This window comes from Thermobia domestica, chromosome 12 (assembly GCF_964235325.1).
Source record: "Thermobia domestica chromosome 12, izTheDome1.hap1.1, whole genome shotgun sequence".
Taxonomy (NCBI): domain Eukaryota; kingdom Metazoa; phylum Arthropoda; class Insecta; order Zygentoma; family Lepismatidae; genus Thermobia; species Thermobia domestica.
Window position 1 is genome coordinate 40,322,743 of NC_137465.1, and position 20,725 is coordinate 40,343,467.

The 20,725-nt window shown below is 35.3% G+C and overlaps 2 protein-coding genes across 4 annotated transcripts in view; one reads left to right on the forward strand and one right to left on the reverse strand.

Annotated features, from left to right (window-relative positions):
• LOC145666417 (elongation factor-like GTPase 1) overlaps positions 1 to 20,725 on the forward strand; it is a 642,062-nt gene that overhangs the window by 548,255 nt on the left and 73,082 nt on the right. The gene's annotated exons all lie outside the window — the stretch shown is intronic.
• The window catches only part of aos (protein argos), a 67,633-nt gene that overhangs the window by 9,195 nt on the left and 37,713 nt on the right, over positions 1 to 20,725 (reverse strand). The gene's annotated exons all lie outside the window — the stretch shown is intronic.

Genomic DNA, 20,725 nt, shown 5'->3' on the forward strand with positions numbered 1-20,725 from the left:
GGGGGTTATTAAGATTTGGACCCTAGATGGTTTTTATCATATCACTTTAATTTTCAATTACCAGTGTCTTGAGATAATTGACCATTCAAGTGTCCATAACGTAGAAATCCTTTGTTAGCTCATCATAGCTAAATCTAACCGTATTTATATGCAACCCACATGACCGTGTCACTCGGCGGGTTAACATAAATGACAGGCGATATAATGTTAACATTTACTGCAATCTTCTATGGTTTTTATCATATCACTTGAAAGCGAAAAAGTAAAAATTATCTAAGTAACAAAGTTTATTGCGTTCCGGGGTGACCCCAGCGAAGCGGGGTGAACGCTGCTAGTATAACTATAGTAACTGTTTTTGAGATTGTCTTCCCTGCATTCTTCCATATCCTTGGTGCTTTTTGTCTAACTCCTGCAATTTTAGATGCAACATTAATTTATCAAGTTTTCAATAATAATAATAATAATAATAATAATAATAATAATAATATAATTACTCTTACTTGATTAGATAAGATCTTGAAGTCAGTGTTGTACACTGAAATAGCATTTTGTACTTATTTTTGGTAAGTTTATAAAGAATTTTGATATACATATAATTATTTAGTTTTCAATAACATAGAAATCTTGACAGGAATAGGAAAGGCAAAATGTTAAACATGTAGCATCTGTGAAAATTGCTAATACTAAAACTGTAAATGGTCATTACAACTTATATTTTATTCATAATTTCATAGTTTATGTTAGGGTGTGTTCCCCAGGATGGGAGCACTGATTTACATTAATAATAATCCATATCCTAGAAGCTATGCTACGTAACAATGCTATACTCGTATATGTATATACATTTGCATATCTCTCACGCATTTGTTAAATGATCTATCTATCTATTAAAATGGTAGGTTTATTTGTTTGTAATCAAGAAAAGTTTATATCTTTCTGGACGTTTATATGTTTGTGGCCCATTTTTTTGACAATGATACTCGGAAACCACAAGTTCTAGAAAGATGCCGTTTTCAATGATCATTTACAAATTTTGTGTAGATTGTTCAGTTCTAATTGAATATCTTTTAAAAATGGCCATAGTTTATTATATTTTTTAGGGGTAGATCTGGAAGTATCGAAATTTTTGAAAATTAAAGCATCATATCCTACGAATTATATATTCCAACATCACACATTTGTATACGAGGTTTGTATTTTTCTCCGGCGTTTGTTTCATGGCCAAATGATAATGAAAAACGAAGGATAACCAGTTCTCCAGTTTAAGATCAATCTCTATTGTTTGGAGTGTTTTGCCCAATGAACACCATATATCACTGACATTATAATTAATTGTGTGTGTAATGTATTTGCTTATTATGTACTGCACGCAAGAAGAAAGAAAACACTGATCATGCATGAATTAGAAACTCCAGCCGGAAGTAGGTTAAAATCTTGCATAGAGTGCGAGATATTGAAAAAAATAATCGAAAAAAATCTCGCCTTTATGATACTCCATGCCGATTTTTATGAAGACATCCTTCACTTGCGTCTGTAAAGGAATATGTACAGTTGTGAGGTTTGACAAGGAGATTCATGCTCATATATGAATTATGCACTGTGTAGCTAGCGGAGGTTCAGCTAGTCAATATAGAGTTTGAATATAACAAATTAGGACAAAAACATTTCTACCATAAGTTTCCATGAAAATCGGTCCAGAAATTCGAACCACAAACAATTAAGACATACAATTTATGAACATATATTTATGCATATTCATAAAGTTCATTCTTATATCTAGATAGATCGAATATTGAGGCTGCTTTTCTTGAAGTTAGTAAACAGAATAATACGTATAACTATTGGTAGAACACCGAGGTCAAGGTTATGTCATCAACTCAGTCTGATCAAGGTTATATCACCTACTCAGTCTATCTCAATGTTGCTATGTTCATAATTCCTTTTAAAATTTATAGTAAAGATAGTTTCTGTTTGTTTGGTCAGAAGAATTAGACGAAAGAAATGAAGCTCAGCAATCCCTATGCTGGTCGAAAGTTTTTTTAAATGTAAAATTGCTTTTTCCATACTTTTTTTTATTTATTTATTTCGTTGTGAAATCATTGGTGTTTTGGTCTTCTCCATGATTCAATACTTCTTCCACTTAGAAGAGAAGCACGGGTTGCGGTTAGTTAGTTGTACTGTGCATTGAAGCAGAACCCAAAAAATGGTCGATCCACGAGCCTTTGGAAGTAGTAGTGGCTTTTAGTATTTAACCATAGACCCTGCCCAGGGATCAGAAATAAGAAATAATCACCAAATTCTTGTTTGAACAACATAAAGAAAAAAGAATATGTGTTGAAATATTGCTGTTGTTAGTGGTGATTCATCGTGAATATAAGGGCTTCATAAAAAAAAATTAAAAAAACTCTATAGCAGTTTTTGTATCTACATGCTGCTCAAGGTTTTGAAAGAGAAATACAAGCATTTGGTTCTTTGATAACAAAAACATACGTATAGTCTTTTTATAGAATCACACATGAAAACTGTGGCATTTCAAAAACAAACAAGAAATTTTAACCTTTGTTGTTGTTGTTTATTGAAGTTTAACGTCCCATTTCAGCACTGACGCTATATGGGATATGGGCCTACACCTTAAGTTTGGAATTCGAACCAGCGCAATGCGTTTACATTTCAAAGCTTTCTCATCGAAAATCGAATGCGGAACTCCGTACACCAAATGCGCGCGCGCTAGCCACTAGACCAATGGGGAGGACTAGATTTATATTTCCGGGGAAGTGCTACGTAACGTAGACAAAAATCTATCGCAGCCATAAGAATATATTTCGGGAGGGTCAAAAATTTTGGTTAGAGTCCAAATTCAACATGAGGATAAATTATATTAAAATTTGTAAAATCATCCCTAAGATTAGACTGAATTTACAGAAAAGTCGGGATTTCAGGGAATGTGGACCCCAAGAACCCTTCTCCTGCGTATGTCCTTGACAACTGCACTCAAAAGATTGGTAAAAATAAGCAGATATTTAAGATAATAAGGACAAACTCAGCAAAACGTTCCTCTATCAGTCAATTATTATTGCTTTTGGTGGATGAAGAATGACCCAATGTTGAGTTCGCCCTTATTATCTGGAAAGTCTCATATAAACATCTTTTTTCTTATTATTTTTTTTTTAAAGAAATAAGAAGAAAACTGTTGCCCACATGGCATTACAAATTGTATCTGAAAAGTAGATATAACATTTTATCTACCACATAATTATGTGTTCAATATTGTTGAACAGTGCAAAAAACGTTGTCATTAACGGGCACTTCAAATATAGTTTGTACTTAAAATCGTCAGGTCCTGTTGTTCTTGTAGCATGATTTTTATTCGATTCACCAGAGAGAACCAGTTTGGTCTCAGTTCATTAATAGAGCTAGTACTGTAATAGAGGAGAAAATAGAAGTTGCTTAATGTGAAGCCTCATACTTGTGTCCTGCAGTTTAAAGAAGACAATGTTCCGAAATCTGTAATCCAATATGAAGCTAAGATTTATACGAGTGTTTTTCCTAAAATTTTGTAAAAGACTCGCTAAGATATGATAAATTAAGGTGTTCTACCCCCTATTCACAAAAGCATTCGTTCAAATGAAGGGTTTTGTCATAAATATTTGTATTCGGTTTACGTGATAGCCAAAAAGTTCGAATTATAGTTATTTTGTTATAATTTCGTAATTGATTTTTACGTTCACAACAAATTTTGGAGATATTTTCACACTCGTAAGTAACCATTACGAACTTCGTCATCGTGTGTCACTATCATAGATGCCCTTCAAGGGAGCAAGGTGTGATACCCTCCAGCTCTTTGCTTTTTATATAATAGTAGTTGCCTATTTTCCATCAGTCTGGATTGAACGTATGCTGATTGTTAATTTTTGTCCGCCTTCGTCCGGATTTTCAGAGGTAGACACTTTTGTTTACTGTCAAGGTTATTCGTTGGGCAAAGGCTCAACTTTGAGTACTTAGCTGCATCAAATGTTCAATACCAGATACTAACCATGCTGCAGACAACCATGATATATTTTTTTCCTGCAAATTTTTCTTTAATTATTGTTACTTTACAGTATAAAAGCTATATCAACTATGAATCTACACTTTAACGTAAATACCAAACCACATTCATTCCTATAGGAAATCGAACTTGCCACCAGAGACAAGGATGCTATTCTGTGAAGGAGCTTCCCCCTTCTAGATTGAAACGAAACGAAACTAAGATTTCCTATGGCTGTGCTTAGTAGGGTATGCTACCTAGGTAGAGGAGCATGCTTAAAAAAATAAATAAAAATAAATGTTTATGGAAGAACTGATGGAGTGAAAATGTGGGGAAAAAACTGGAGAAACCCCACGGACACGATGTTGTCCACCATTAACGTACATGGCCTGAGAACAAACCAAAACCGTACGCAACCCGACTATTCTGTCACAGAAACACTGTTCCTCCTCACCTCTTCGGATTGGTTAAGAACGCACACTTCTTTTAAAATTACCTCTAGTATAGCAAAACTGAAGAATGAGATAGGTCGAAACTTGCGTACAACTCCTTAAAATCAAGCTTACAAGTTTTCATCAGTAGACTCCTTGTCTGGCAGGTTACGTTTTCATATTTAAGACTTAAAAAAAGAAAGAAAAGAAAAATGAGAAGGGGATATCCATTTTATAAATTGTAGATAACATACGACTCTTCAGACGGTCATTATCCTTCCTCCTGCATCTTCCAATTTGCTTACAGAACGTTAAAACTTGTGTGTTACGTAAATCACTGACTTAAATTCCTGGGCACGATCGCACTACAAAACCAGTATTGCTAGTCGTTTAACTCACGTGTTGGCATATATATATATATATATATATATATATATATATATATATACGGCAGTGCCGATATTTATAATTACCAAATTTCTACATTATTCATGTGTCGGAGGAATGCCCTTTCAGAATGTTATTCTAAATGACAGTAAGAAAAAAAATCTGATCAACTCTTTTCTTCGACTATTGTTGTACTTTCATTTATAGATAGGATGTATAAAATAAAGTCGTATCTCTTCTCTTTCTCTCTAACCTTTCTCTCTCGCTCGCTCTCTCTCTCTCTTAAATATTCAGATATCTTACACTTGTAGTAAAAGTCTTTTGGAGCAAGTCGTAACTTCTTTTTTTTTTAATTCAAATAATGGATTCTTCAAAAATTCATCATGACGCTTTTTCGAACAACTCGGGTTTTGTTTTTTGGGGGACAATGGCTCAGTGGTAGAGCGCTTATGTCTGGTGTGTGGGGTCCATGGTTCGATCCCCGGCCACGTAAGCTTGTGGTGGACAACACCGTGCTCATGGGTTTTCTCTGGGTACTCCCGTTTTCCCTACATTCTCATTCCACCAATTCTTCCATCATCATTCACTTGCCTTAATCATCGTCTCCCTTAGCCTAAAGGGTATAATTGTGGGACGCTAAACTTAATTTTTTAATTTTTTTTTCCATTTTGGGTTTTGCTCTAATTCGATTCATATTATTACATATACATATTTACGATTTTGCAATAGGTAGCAAGTAGTTTGTCAATAATGGAAGAATACCTAAGATGATGGTGATGATGATTAATAGGTTTGGCAGTTTATTTTTGTTTAAAAAAAATTAATAAGCATATAAAGGCAATTGACAGTACGTATGCATGGTTAGTTGGAAATACTATATTGACTTCGAGTCGAGTATTTGCTTGTGCAATGGTGATACAGTTGAAGGATGGGGCACACATCTGTTACTAAGGGTTCATGATTCCATCCTAGTTCATGTCAGTTTCCTCGGAGTTCTCTCATTTCCTCCCACGTCCTCATTCCATCAATTCCTTCCGTAATTATTCATGTTCATTACTCATCGATCTACTTTAGACTATAAGGCGTAATTGTGGAACATAAAACTAAAAGATTTCAATTTTCATTATCAATTATTGAAGAAATACAAGTATTTTTCTTTATAACTTTTATATGTTTAAATAGATTTCTGAATTATTTAGTATATAAAAGCTAATTTGATTTTCAGTTTAGCATCCCTTTCAGCAGCGAGGCCATATGAGACGTGGACCTACAGCTTAACGTGGGATCCGTACCACATTAACTTCTGCCGGGAATCGAACCCGGTTCCTCCACGTGAAAGGCGCACACACTAATCGCTTAACCACAAGGGAGCTCTGTATGTATAAGGAATAAATGTAGTTTATTATCCTATTTTTGTTATGAACAACTTTTCTTGAAAGCAAGTAACCACGTTAAGCAAGATAACCCCCTATTCAAAGCATGGGCGCCCGCAGCGAGAGGCAAGAGAGGGCAATTGTCCCTTTTTTTATTTATCGAAAGAGCTTTGTTACATATCAAAACATAAGTTTGCTTACATACTCATTCCATTAATTTAATATATTTCATAATTCAATAGAGTTATTCAATTCTTTCAATAAAAATTGTTTTACACAAAGTAGGTCTATTATTGCCTCAAGATGTAAATATTCGCAGCTTTACTTATATTGTGATATTTTGACGCCCTCCCCCCCCTTGGAGAAAATACTGTGGGCGTTTCTGATTCGAATAATTTTAACAACACTGGTCCGCGTTCATTTGACCTTTTAAACGAAATTTTGAGTTATGTATCTCATAAGTGACTAATGTATCTGTAACACAGTTAGAAAGCAGATAAGTAGTCGAAACTATGCTATGAGTGTCATAAAATTTTACTGCGTCTGGCCCTATTATCCAGTTAGTCCTGTTAACTGATGGTTTCATTAAGCAGAAACTACTCTGTTCTTACATTATTAAAATAATTCAAAAATATTGTAAAGAAAAATATGGGAAATGGAAAAACAAATAGAAAATTTGGTTAAAGTACGCTTGAAACTAAGTTTCTCACAAAGCTAAGTACATTGAACAAAAGCGAATGGCGTTTATGTAAAACGAAATTACTAAATGTTTTTGTATTACTACTTTTCCTTTTAAATTTAAACACTTAAAAATTCTTAAAAATTAATCCTTTTATAAATTGCACATAAAAAAGAAAAATATATATTTTTGGTAGGGTAAAATGAAGAAATGGGACTTAAATTGTAAAAGCAACGGGCACGATTGATTTTAATGGATTATAACGAACCATTTATATAGTACTTGATAGTCTTAACACCATTTCTTCATTTTACCTTATCCGATTATTTCCTTGTGCATTTTATAAAAGCATTGCTTTTATTTTTTTTCCCACGGTTATTGCTATTTCCTTTTACTTGTAAGATATTTTCATATTTAATCAGTTCCTAAAAAGTATCGTAGGCGCACAATGTAAAACGAAGTTATTCTTGATCTCCTAGATGTTATACTGTACATGCCAACTTCAAAGCATTTTTGGTTCCATAACATTGTAAGAGATATCGCTAGTAATGAGCAATTAATATTTCAGTAAATGGATCAGGCAAAAATTATATCAAAATATTGTATTGTCATCGACTTTACGTATGAGGTACCAAGCTTCAGAAGTGCCGTGAGTATGAATGTGCATGAAATTTATATTGGAAGATTTGAATAAAAAGCAATAGATTAAAAAAACTATAGTGACCTAATAAAACATTGTAAAAAGTGCGCCATCACTTTTTTAAAGAAAAATAACATTTTACATGCACTTTGAAAACTTGCTTTTATAAGTGGCGTAAATCTTATGATTCCATATAAATATTTAATTTAATAGTTAGTTTTTTTAATATATATATATGGTGTAACTGAAAATTGTGACAGATTCCATTTTGAATACTTATTTTTATTAGTATTAGCTATTAACGCCGCATTATTATAAGGTTTTGCATAAAAATGATGTTTGTTTATTTTATTCTCTTATGATACATAGTTCCTTTCATTCTTCAAGTAAGGTTTCAACTACTTGGAAATTGGTAATATACTCATAACTATTATTGTTGTCCACGAAACGAAAAATTTCTCATTTTGTCTCGAAAACAAAACGAGAAATAAGTTTTCAAATTCGAGACGAGAATTGGGGGCCATTGTGGCTCAGTGGTAGAGCGCATATCTCTGGTGTGTGGGGTCACTGGTTCGATCTCCGGCCAAGTTTGTGGTGGACAACACCGTGCTTATGGGTTTTCTCGGGATTATTCCCGGTTCCTCCCTCTTTCTCATTCCACCAATTCTTTCATCATCATTAACGTGCTTTAATCATAGCCATAGCCGTCTCCCATAGCCGAACGAGCGTTATCCAGACCGGTAGCCAGCTTAAAAATGTGGGGGGGGGCCGAAGTTAGGGGGGCCCGATCCAACCATATCATAGTTCATCACCATATTATAATTCATTTGTGAGCCTACCGTGAAAATTTTAGTGGGGTCAGCGAAAATTTAGGAGGTGGGCGGCCCCCCAGATCCCCCTGGATACGGGCCTGGCGTTATCGTGGGACGTTAAACTCAAAACTTTCATTTTCATTTTTACGAGACGGAAAATTTTCTTCAGTCCCTTGAGCAACACCAGTTCACCCACTTCTTAGATCTGTGTAGCGCCACGAGTTTAGTTTTAGTTATGAAGTTGAAAATTTTGTGCAGTGTTCTCCACTATATATATTTTTTTCTTTTTAATGAAAGATGTGTGATATTTGTGAAGTGACTGTACAAGTTGAGTTCTCACTTCTAAGTAGGCAATTTTAAATATTTGATTATAATCTGGTATAATTATGGTGTACTTGTTATGTGTAAAAGACAATTAAAATATTGCGTTTCGTATACTGGAGAAATTGGCAGAGCAATAGAGATCATTTTTTAGAAACAAAATTTGAACAGTATATTTTTCCTTAATTGATGTTGATTTCAGAAAGGGCTGTTGACAACCCTGAACCGACGACACCAAATTCTTCTGGGTCTTTCCTAAGACAGTGTTTAGCATTGGGTTCATATGTGATAATTCAATATATAAGAGAAACCTTGAAAGTGCTGAGCAACAACGAAAGAAATCCATCCATCGTCTAATAAATCAAGAAGAAGAAGAAGAAGATTTTTTTTTTTAAGCAGGCTGAAAACGAAATATTCGTATTAGGTATAGAGCATGAATCAGGTTTATATGGTGTAACTAATATCCACAAAGTTTATTTAAAAAGTGTCCATGGCATTCTTGAAATTAAGCAAGCTTGGACCAGCTTCAATACACTTTTTTTTTCTTTTAATCTCCCAACAGCCAACTCACGTTTCCAAGTTCGTGGCTGAATGATTTTGACTGCCCATGTGATCTTCACCAAAAAAGAAAGAGCAAAAAAAAAAAAAAAAAAAGGAACATAAAAAAACAGAGAAAGGGAAAGAATCTTACGCAGTAGTGCACTTGTCCTTCTTCAAGAGAAACATAGCAATGACCTTCACAGAAGAAACAGTCCTTTACACTAAGTTCTTGTTACTTATGTAAAAGCAAATGTTTTCATTTTTTGTAAGTACTAACGGTAATAAACAAGTGACGGTGGGGGCACTTGGTCGAAAAGCTGTAACAGCTTTTTCATGCCAGCCATTTTGAGTGAAGCTTTTCCGGGGTTTTCCTCATCACAACAAAGCAAATGCCGGAATGGTACTTAACATAATGGTCCCAGAGTATTTTCTTCCTCCCCCATTCTTTTGTTCCTCTCCAATTGCCCAGTCAGTGCGATCGCCGAGAGACGTCATTCCTCATATCTGTATGACGGACTAACAGGGTCAACCCCAGAAATCTAATCCTTAATCGCTAACAGACAAATGAATAGCATTTTTGGTGTATCGATTACATAAGAAATGTATTTACAGAAAATGTGTACTTTTATGTGTACAGAAAATGTGTCGCTGCTAGCAGTATGTGTGTCACTATTAGGAGGATCGTGTCACTATTAGGAATGGAGTCATTGTTAGGAGTATGTATGTCACTTCTAAGAGTATGTACAGGGGTGTAGCCAACAGGTTTATGTAGGAGGGGCCCGTCGTTTTTGAGGGGGGGCCAGCTACAAAGCCAAAAGAAATTTTATGTAAACTTTGTTATTTTTAAGTGATTGAAGCGAGGTAATCTTACAATGATGTTTTAAAAGCTGGTCATTTGGGGGGGGGCAGGAAATCATTTGGGGGGCCTGGCCCTGATGGGCCCTCCGTGGCTACACCCCTGAGTATGTATGTCACTGTTAACAGTATGTATCACTGTTTGGAGTATGTAAGTCACTGTCAGGAAGTATTTATGCCGCTGGTGGGAGTACGTGTGTCAATGCTAGGACTATGTGTGTCATCGACAGGAGGATTGTGTCACTGTTAGAAGTATGTGTATCGCTACTAGGAGTATGTGAGTCACTGTTAGGAGGATTGTGTCACTGATAGGAGCCTGTATGTCACTGTTTGGAGTATGTGTGTCATTCTTAGGAGTATGTTAGTTACGTTAGGACTATACGTATGTGCTACTCTTAGGAGTATTGTATCACTGTTAGGAGTATGTGAGTCACTGTTAGGAATATGTGTGTCACTGTTAGGAATATGTATGTCACTGTCTGGAGTATTGTATCACAGTTAGCAGTATATGTCACTGTTTGGAGTATGCTAATCATATTTAGGACTATGTATGCTACTATTAGGAGTATCGTATCATTGTTAGGAATATGTGAGTCACTGTCAGGAGGATTGAGTCGTCCTTAGAAGTATGTGTGTCGCTGTTAACAGTATTGTGTCACTGTTAAAAGTGCGTGTATCACTGCTAGGACTGTGTGTCACCGACGGGAGGATTGTGATACTGTTAGAAGTATGCATGTCGCTACTAGGAGTATGTAAGTCACTGTTAGGAGTATTGTGTCAGTGATAGGAATCTTATGTCACTGTCAAGAGTGTGTTAGTCACATTTAGGAGTATATGTGCCACTATTATGAGTATTATATTACTGTTAGGAGTATATGTGTTACCGGTAGGAGTATGCGTATCACTGTTAGGAAGGTTGTGTCTGTTAGGAGCATGTGTGTCGCTGTTAAGTGTACTGTGTCACTGTTAAGCGTATGTGTGTCACTGCAAGAACTATGTGTGTCACCGATAGGGGAACATAAATAGCAATAGATACAATGTGCTAGTTACGAGTGTTTTTTTACACACACGGCACATAACTAAATAATACATTGCAGCACAATAAAAGTTGGAAGCGAACGACATATTCTTTAGTGCCATAAAAATATTTTTTCTCGAAAACTGCGCATCAGAATTTATCTTCAAGCACGTCCTTTTATTCAGCTCGATGTAGTCTATCAATTGATATATGCCTCATTTTTAAATAATGTTCTAATTAAACAAAAAGATAATCTTAGTTATTACAATGAGTTAACCATAATTTAGGGTTATATCTCGTTAGCAATACTGTGTGTTGTTAGTCTTTGATAATGTTATAATAAAAAAGCTTATTGGCGGTATATTTTAGTATCAGTATTATGTGTTGTTATCGCACTTTACAAGAAAATATTTTTATTCAATTTTCTAGAAAGCTGCGCGTGAGGATCTACACTCACCCATAACAGCTCGATAAGACCTATCGGTTGCTTCATTAAGGGTCTTCACTACAGCGAAATTAAACTATCGCTAATTTTTAGAGTTTTTCTATTCGAAAAGCAGAAACGTAGTGAACTAGACAATGCGAATTTGCATGTGATACCGTTATCACAACTCATCTATCTGCTTTCGATTTGCAACTGTAGATAGATTTAGCATATTTTGCCGGTTCTGTAAATAGCGACATACCAAAAGCAGATAGGTGAATTGTGATAAAGGTATCACATGCAAAATCGTATTATTTAGTTCACTACATGTCTGCTTTTTGAATATTTTTTTTTTTATTTGTTTCGAAGATATTACAGAAAAATTCTAAAATAAGCGGTAGTTTAATTTCGCTCTAGTGAATGCCCTTAAACGGTAATAGTATTGTAGAATTACTAGATTTCTTCTATTTATTCGTATTTCTTTTCTGACATCATAGCATAATGATAGGTTTTTCGTTTACACAAAGAAATAAAAAAAACGTGTGTGGAGTACGTATGGAAAACGTAGGTCACATGCGTAAATCCCGTAGTGTGTGGACTTAAATATGACTATATGTAAAATCCTGTTGCAGGCGTATAACTGGAAATGTATATTTTATAATCCTTTCCGTGTAAGTGTTCCATTCGTATGAAAGAAAGAACTGTATTAGGCGATCAGAGCCTCACATACAGATGGACGTAGAGCCCATGTATGGAACATACGTATACATATATAATGTACGGAAGACTGTTAGATGTCAGACATTCTGTAGCGGCATGATGTAACATCTAAGCAGGAAAATTGCAATACGTATGTAGCATATGGATAACGTATGATCGGTACAGATTTTCGTAGTAAACATATGGATTCTGTATGTTTGTACAATATACCGCTGTCGGGATGAAGGATTTTTCTCAGTGTAAGAAAAATCGTGCAATGTGTTTTGTAGAAAGTATCTACTTCTATTTTAATTAAGTTTAATATTGACTTTTGTTTTGAAGTTACGATAGAAAAAAATGAAATAAAATCTTTAAGTTTTACGTCCCACGGTTATGCCGGTTAGGCTAAAGGAGACAGTGATTATGAGAGATGAGTGAAATGGTGGAATGAAGAAAGTGGGAGGAAACGGGAGACTCCGAGAAAACCCACGAGCACGGTGTTTGTCCACCACAAAGTCCACACGGCACGAGCTGGGATCGAACCAGGGACCCCAAGCACCGGAAGTGAACGCTCTACCACTGAGCCACCGCGCCCCCCAAAGTTACGAAGAGTATGAATAATTCGGTGTTTCGATAATCCGAGACATCCTCAAAAAAATAAATCCCGTCTGCTAACAAGCAGAAACCCAGTTCCAATGCGCGTTTCAAACCACAGTTAAACTCGGTTACAAATGTTAATATAGGCTAATTTGTCCTTATATTGAATTTGTACCCCCCGAAATAAATCCCTGCGTACGTCCATGATAATACCTATTCTTAGAACATTAAATCAATTTTAAAAAACCGCTTCTCACTATCCCTTATATCGTTTCTGCTTTATGTAGGCCAACATTGAAACCGGAAGTTGTAGTGGATTTCTGTCACTTCCGGCTTTAGTATGCAGTTCAGGGTGGAGATAAAATGTATTCTTGGAACGTTTAAGAGTCTTCATCCCGGCGAAATTAAAATACCGCTAATTTTACAGTAATTATGTGATATCTTCAAATAGATAAAAGATAATCGAAATGTGGAACAAGAGCGCCCTACACAATATCATTTTACATGAGAAACCGTTATCACGACGAAAATCGGCATTTATTTTCGCGTTTCTAAACAGCTGAAAACATAAAGCCACTAGGTGACTTGTGATAACGGTACCACACGCAAAATAATATTGTCTAGGGCGCTCTTGTTCCATATTTCAATTATCTTTTATCTATTTGAAGATATCACATAATTACTGTAAAATTAGCGGTATTTTAATTTCGCCGGGATGAAGACTCTTAACCGATTTCATGAGACCGCTTCTCGCTGTCTGTTACTGTTCTTGCTCCAAGGTATAGTGATCAGCGTTAAAACCAGAAATGATTGATCTATCACTTTGGATTGCAAGTGGCGTATTTAGGATTTTGTTTCGGGGCGGGCTATGCAGAACACGTGAATACGCATTAATATTTTTTTTCCTTTTAGGTGTCGATACAATTTAACAACATTTTGCATATAACAAATTTATTTCGGAGGGATTGAGCACGATAGGTCCCCGAAATACGCGACTGTCGATTGCTAATTTTGATTATCCTCTACGTGCTAACCAAAATTGATGGTGATCTATCATGTTGTTCTGTAGATTTTTTGTCTCACGGGCGGACGTACAGACAAGGTAAATATTTATGGGAGTTTTTGGTAATCTAAATTCCTTTAAAAGAAGTGGTAATGTAACACTATCTTATGTATGCATTTTAATGATAATATTAAAAAAAAAAAAAAAAAGCTGTATGCACTGTCTTTATACTGTGATTATTTGTAAAAATGTATGAAATCGAGCATACCTCCTTTTCCGTATAATCTGAAATAGCCCGATTACATTCAACTAGAATTATCGATATTTTACTGTAACTTAAAAGAAGTAGAACAGCATAAATTTTACTATATATAATAATACACTCTAGTTGGTATTCAAAAGAACGCATCTCAAAACCTGGTTCTGTTAAAGATCATGAAATTTGTTCTATTTTTAAATCTTTGTTTCTTTGAGATCTTTTTAAATAATGGCATCTCTGAAATTACGTTACAGACATGGGGCACATGCGGAAGCATTGTTACGAGTTTTTTCAGTACGCAAGGAATGCAAGATCACCGAGATAAGCGAATCTTATAAATTTTAATGAACTAGTCGACCTTTTAGCATGCTCGCGTATGATTACGTTCTTCTTTTACATTCTTTAAATAGACTCTTTTATGTTTTCAGTACTTACGGTAGATGTTGTTTGGCAAGACTTCGTTCGTTTAATCTACACCCTTATTTCTTAAGTCTTGCATCAAGTTTACATTCAAAATCAATACAAGGAAGTATTTAGTATTAGCTAGTTATATATAGAACATATATTTTAAACCTGTATCGATTGACTCGTAACTCTGGAAACACCCGAATAAAATGCATTTCTAGAATTATCTCGGGGCCACGGTGGCTTAGTGGTAGAGCGCTTACTTTTGGTGCTGGGGTCCCTGGTTCGATCTCCGTTCAAGTAAGTTTGTGGTGGACAACATGGCGTCCGTGGGTACTTCTGTTTCCTCCCACATTCTCATTCCACCAATTTTTCCATCATCATTCAGTTGCTTTAGTCATCGTCTTTCGTAGTCTAAAGGGCATAATCGTCGGACTTTAACATGAAAGATAAATACAACTATTATCTCATCACTAGTGTAAGTGGAATAATTTGACTATACTATTATTATAACGGTAATTATTATACCGCACATGAATGTAGGCATATATGTTTTAAAACATATTTTAGAGTTGCTAATTACTTACTTCGTGAAGGTTTAAAAAAATAAAGCTCAATATCTCACGCTTGCCCTTTAGGCAAAAGGTGACGAATTATTAATGAAAATGAATGATTGTGAAGTTGTAATTTTTTTTTTATGCTGTATCACCAGGAATTGAATCCGAGACCACGGACACTAAACGGCGTGACAAACATCTTCGTATTTGAAGGCGGCGCTCCGAGTTCCCTTTAAATGCTGCTAGCAAATGAGTCCAGCGGTATTGCCACGTTTATTTTGTACACATCCACGTCTAGCCTCTGCCACCTGATCGCGCTGTAGTTCGTTTGCTTAGCCATAGCCACTCCCCGTAGCACTCGGCAACATCGCGTCAGAGCTTGCGTTTTATTCGTTTAGCTGAAATGCCAAGATGTTTGTCACAGGCTTTAAATGCGCACACGCTAACAACTAGACTAGCGGAGGTCTTATTTCTTGTAAGTGTATGATATTTATGCATAGGATGACAAGAAAGACTACGGCAAGCTTTCCTCTTGGGTCCACGAAGGAGCCTCTGATGCCCGTGTTTCTTCTGCGTGATGATTTAAAGTTGATGTGATTGATGATGAAAAACGAAGAAAGTAGCATCGAGGAATCTTTAGCAAGCAAGAGAGAAACTGAAAATGGAGAAGACTTGAGAGAGGAGAGACCGAACGGTTCACAACCCACGGGACAGTGAACGTGGGGAGAGTATGTTCTTAATTCTCGGTTAAAAATTCACTCTTTCATTGGTCTTCCAATAGAATTGAACACTGAAACTGCAACAAATATAATCACAAACTCTTCTTCATACTGTATGTTAAATTTATTTGTGTTTCCTTAAAAATATTAACAAGTTGTGAAGTTTCAGCATTTTAAGTAAACCAGTGCGCAGCGACACTTATCTCTCGAAAAACTCTGGTATCTTTGCATTCACCGAGAAATATATAAATGTAGTAAGCGAAGGGTTACTTAACTTACTTTCACTAGAATAACTTATTTATGTCTTTAATTGAAGGAACATTCACTCCCTCATTCTTACCAATTTCACCTTCGGTGCAAGCGGTCCCGGGTTTGATTACCGGTGAGGGTACTTGGTCGAAAAAGTGTAAAGAGCTTTTTCAGGCCAGACATCCTGAATGAGGTTTTCCTTATTCACACCAGGCAAATGCCGGAGTGGTACCTAACATATAGGCCCCAGGCCGCTTTCTTCCTTCCCTTTTCCCGGATAGTGTGCTCGCCGAGGAACGTCATCCCTCAAACGTGACGGGCGAACATGGCCTTAGATACCGAAAGCTCAGAAATCTAAAGCCTAAATCTTATTAATTTCAGTCTCAAATAGTGGAGATGAATGCCAAACCTCAAATAAAATATTTGTCATATTGCACGAAAGTTTTGTGGAAAAATTATTTTCTTATCATGTTTTGTGTATTAATAAACTTCCAAGGTGGGCGTAAATTTATTTCACTTTTGTCCCTTTATCATTGATCAGTTTCAACCCCGAGTAGTAGAGATGATCGGAAAACCCTACAGTGAAACTACACCGCACTGCACCAAAATAAAACCATTTTTGTCAAAGTTACACTGGATAATTATGTTGTTGCCTCATTATGTAAATGCATATATTTGAATCATATAGAGTTGATTTTACCCCTATATTTTTAACAGATTTCAGTTGTAAATAATAGCTTTATTTCCTAAAGTTGAAGAAGGTACACTCATGTCCAAAATGATTGTCGCATGTCTATAAATATTTGTTATAGGAATATAATTTGATAAGGAATTTGCCCGGTATTTCTTATAATGTTAGTATGTGTATAATCGGCAAAGACATGTATGTGACAAATTTCATGTCAAAAGAGCAGTAAATAAGAACAATAAAACGAAAATAGAATGTTCTTGTCCATTTAACTACATTTGTTTTACTCATTCTAATTTTCGTATTTATAATTCTTTTCCTATGAAACTTACCACAAATATACATTTCCCGATTATACACATAGTATTAGTATTAAGAGTGCCCTGCAAAATCACTATAAAATTATATTCTTACAAGAAGACAGTTATAGATATGCAACAATCATTTTGGACATGAGTGTACATGTTTTATTAAAATTGGTTAGATTTTTACGAAAGTTAACGTGACATAGACAAATACTCATTAATATTGTTTGAGGCGAAGGTTTGGCTCGCGTACACTTGTTTCAATGAATGAACGAAATACAATCTATTGATAAGAGTGGCCATACTAATGAGCATTTTTTCATTCTTTCTAGGTGAGTGTTTGTTAAGGAAGCATAGTAATGCTATATGGGTATTCCAGTGACCACAGTGAGTATGTATAACTTCATTGTAGACACTATAGTATGCCAAGATCTTTATCTTGTTAATGTATTTGGTGAGGATTATACAGGGTTGCCCAAAAGTAGGTATACAGTACCCTGCTGATCACGTTATAACGTTCCAGCATGTGTCATACTTAACAGTATGTTGCTTCTTAAACATATGAACTGGGAGCACAATCCGCCGAGACGCTAATAACGTCGTCTTCTTCTGCATAGGAAACGATATTCATTCTGTATAGATTTTCTCTGAATTTATGGAGAACGTGGTAGAGTACTGTAATTTAATTGCCACGTATTATATAGAAAGGTTTCTTTGTAATTTCCATCGTACACTGCCACCAGTCTGACAACAAATCACATTCAATTCGTAGACTATCATTCTTTCTTTAAGGTGTTTCGTCATGTCTGCATTCAAGATAAAGGGTCTTTTCTGTTCAAGATGAAGCTGTTGGGAACAGTTCTAATTTTGGTAATTTTTAGAGTAATTGGGTTGCCCAAAATCAAGAAATATAGAATATTCGAATTGTTTCCAATTTTTACGTAAGATACCGCATATTTGAGTTGGCATAAAAGGCCGTTTGACTGTAGTTGTGAATAATCCATGGTTTGAATCGTATCAAATACTTTTGTTATTGTTGTTCACCTCTTTTTAAGCTGCTGTAGAACCCTAAGAAAACAATAACAGAATTTAATAATTCAGTACCCTCTTATTGTCCAAAATAAAATGTAAGTGCTGTGTTAGTGTAACTAAGAAGCCATATATTCCTACCATCTCTAGCCGAGATCTGTGTTTATTGTATCCGAGGATTCAGCATTAACTTAAAAGTATCTGTAGAGACGAATAACAGTCACAATAAGGATGCTTGCTACTATTTAAACCAGGAATTATCCTGAACAATTATGGTCAAATTACTTTTCATGTTAATGCTGTTTATTTTACAAACATTGGAAGCAATTTCGGTATTCTTTATTTCTTATCTATCTATTAAAATGCTACAATAGCAGTTAAAAGCGCCTGAGCTCCAACCTATAACTTTGGCTTTCAAATCTTTCATTTACGGTTATGTATCATTTCACGTTTAACAGAGACAAACATTTTGAGTATTTGTACTTTAAATAGTCTATATTAGTTAACTATATCTTTTTCATAAAGTTTATGATATAAAATTATTGTTCAAAGCCTTTGTATTTTAATAAGCCTTCTCTAAAATCAATGCATGTAAATTGTGCTTCCATCTTCCGAGTTCTTTTAAACTATGTTTATATGTTTGTGGTCAATCCTTTCGACAATGAGATCTCGAAAACTACAGGCTCTAGGAAGATGACGTTTTCACTGATTGATTAGAAATTTTGCGTAGATTGTCTAATTCTAATTGAATATTTAGAAAAAACATGGCCATTATTTCTTTATTACATTTTTTAGGGTACACTGGAAACGTTGAAATTAAAAAAAAAACTAAAGCATCATATCCTGTGCTTTATACATTCCAATACCACAATGTTGTATATTGGGGTTGTATATGTCTCAGGCGTTTGTTCCATGGCCAAATAATAGTGATAAAGGAATGATAACCATTTCTCCAGTCTAAGATAAATCTTTATTTTTTGGGTGTTTTGCCCAATGAATACCATATGTAACTGACATTATAATTATTTGTATATGTAATGTATTTGCTTGTTACATACTGCATGCAAGAAGAAAGAAAACACTGGTCATACATGAATTAGAAACTCCAACCGGAAGTAGGCTCAAATCTTGCAAACGGTGCGAGATAATGAGAAAAAATAATCGAAAAAATCTCCCCTTTATGATACCCTTTGCCGATTTTTTTTTTTTTAATCAAGACGTCTTTCACTTGTGTCTGTAAAGGAACATATACATATGTTGTGAGGAATGAGAAGGAGATTTATGCTCATATGCGAATGATGTGCTATGTAGAGAGCGCAGGCGCAGCTAGTCTATATATTAAAATGCTAGGTTTATGTGTTTGTGGTCAAAGAAAAGTTTATGTTTGTGGCCAATCCTTTCGACAATGAGATCTCGAAAACCATAAGTCCTAGAAACGTGCCGTTTTCGCTGGTCGATTCCAAATTGTGTATAGATTTGCCAGTTCTCATTCAACTTTTTTTTTTTTAAAAAAAAGTTTATTTTTCTATTCCACATTTTGGGCGTCGCGTCGTTTTGACCCTATTAGTTTAATATTGCCACTAACACGTTAAGGTTGATACCCTTGTGAAAGGCAACCAGTAGAGGAGCTATGTATAGCGGGTTGATGAACATTTCAGGCGCTTTGCTTTAACCCCTTTCTGCATGAGTATTGGAAATCCTCATATGAGAACTTGAAAAATGAATTAAAACTTGAATTTTAAAATTTTCACTTAATTCCGACGAGAAATAAGTAAGTGCCATATATGACACACTTACAACTCACAAAGAACATCCCAGATGACACCAAAATCTCTTATTCATACACGTCAATATCTCACACAGCAGACAAAACAGGTCATTTGATGCCTTTGATAAATCGGAAAAAAAAAGGAATGAGAAGGAGATTTATGCTCATATGCGAATGATGTGCTATGTAGAGAGCGCAGGCGCAGCTAGTCTATATATTAAAATGCTAGGTTTATGTGTTTGTGGTCAAAGAAAAGTTTATGTTTGTGGCCAATCCTTTCGACAATGAGATCTCGAAAACCATAAGTCCTAGAAACGTGCCGTTTTCGCTGGTCGATTCCAAATTGTGTATAGATTTGCCAGTTCTCATTCAACTTTTTTTTTTTTTAAAAAAAGTTTATTTTTCTATTCCACATTTTGGGCGTCGCGTCGTTTTGACCCTATTAGTTTAATATTGCCACTAACACGTTAAGGTTGATACCCTTGTGAAAGGCAACCAGTAGAGGAGCTATGTATAGCGGGTTGATGAACATTTCAGGCGCTTTGCTTTAACCCCTTTCTGCATGAGTATTGGAAATCCTCATATGAGAACTTGAAAAATGAATTAAAACTTGAATTTTAAATTTTTCACTTAATTCCGACGAGAAATAAGTAAGTGCCATATATGACACACTTACAACTCACAAAGAACATCCCAGATGACACCAAAATCTCTTATTCATACACGTCAATATCTCACACAGCAGACAAAACAGGTCATTTGATGCCTTTGATAAATCGGAAAAAAAAAAAACTAAAGTGGAAAAAGGATTTGTGCCATGTATGGTACGGCATGCGGTAAGGGGTTAATCTGATGTAAATTACGAAACCTATCGCACGCTGGCAACTTCGAAGACTTGTGGACCCCCAATGAGGCGTACTCGGATGTGGAATAAGAAAAA